At 42.7% G+C, this 1,447-nt stretch overlaps 1 pseudogene; it reads right to left on the bottom strand.

Moving 5' to 3' along the window:
* Positions 1–328: 328 nt before the first annotated feature.
* Positions 329–1,004, bottom strand: LOC114507283 (annotated as a pseudogene).
* Between the last annotated feature and the right edge of the window lie 443 nt (positions 1,005–1,447).

The raw sequence follows: 1,447 nt of genomic DNA, 5'->3' as shown, positions 1-1,447 counted from the left end.
AATAATTCTTTTTTTTTAAATATTTGAAATACAACTTTATTCTGATTCTAAACAAAAAGGAATGGGAGTGACAGTAACAAACAAGGTTTCACCACTGAATATTGTGATGTGGCTGAGGCAGTCTCAGAGTTGAAACTCAATAAGGAGATATCTGCATTCCGAAACAGCTAAGAATGCAGGTCCAACAAATGAAGGTATTTTTAAACTGCCACATTCTCTCGGAAGCCCATTCATCTCTCTCAGCATCCCAAAGACTAAGCACACGTTCGGCTTCGCTATATGATAAAGCAGCGAACGCGCTACAGCACTGACATCACAGGACAGTCGCCTATGAAGCTCGAGCTCCAACGCTGAGCTCCAGCTTCCCTTTCCCATCCTCATCCTGGTCCCAGAGAGCAGTGGTCTGAGCTACCTCGAGGCTGTGCTCATACTGTGCTGCCAACGCTGGGCCCATGAAGACCTCTGGTGGAGCAAGAGCAGGCATGGTGACGAACTCTAAGTTAGGGTCTCCAGTGAGTTTTCTAGCAAGCCAGACGGAGGGCTTGCTAGAAATGTCATAGTACTGAAGATTCTTCTTTCAGTGGAAGACAATTGATTTTGCCTTAACTTTCCTGCCCCTAATATCCACTTTGTTGCCACAGAACATGATGGGGATGTTTCCACACACTCGTACCAGATCTCTATGCCAGTTAGGCACATTCTTGTAAATAAGTCTCAAAGTGACACCAAACATTATAATGGCACACTGGGCTTGGTGTTGTAGCTATCCCACAGCCTGCTGGACTTCTCCTGGCCGTCCGTGTCCCACACGTTGAACTTGTTGGGCCCTTGATTGGTATAGAACAAGGAAGGGGTGGACCACCACACCCAGGGCACACCCAGATTCACACCCAGGGTGAATCTCAAATTCACCCATCAGATGGCGTTTCACAAATGTGGTTTTCCCACCATCGCCAATCAGCATAAGGCTGAACTGAACACAAAGGTTCTCCTTGGGCGGCCATGGTGATGTGACTTCTATAAGCGACTCCCTGCCTGGCTGTCATGAGAATTTTTAAAACACGCAATACCTGACTATTTAGTCAGGGGCACTGACTTCTTTTCCCTCTGACTGTCAAATAAAAAATGACACCAGTCAACACAATAATAGCTGTCCAGCATGAAAGGACCAAATTTATACATATTTTTTTGTCAGATTGGCAAGAATGTATTTCTGGGTGTGTTGCAAAATTTTAATAATTAATGTGTTCTATGATATGGAAAAGGTTGAAAATCACTGCTTTGAGGGTATGAACCCCTGTTTGTTTGTATAATACCTCCACAGGAGTTTCATGCATATCTTTGGCCATTATTTTATTTTTATTATATTTAATATGAGACTGACAAATAACAGTAATTAAAAAATTTTGAACTAAAATTTTGAGAGTAAAAAAAGGAGGCAAAATAA

The sequence above is a fragment of the Phyllostomus discolor genome, chromosome 10 (assembly GCF_004126475.2).
Source record: "Phyllostomus discolor isolate MPI-MPIP mPhyDis1 chromosome 10, mPhyDis1.pri.v3, whole genome shotgun sequence".
NCBI classification, from domain to species: Eukaryota; Metazoa; Chordata; class Mammalia; order Chiroptera; family Phyllostomidae; genus Phyllostomus; species Phyllostomus discolor.
Note: the sequence above shows the minus strand (reverse complement) of the source record. Positions and strands in the feature narration are given on the sequence as shown.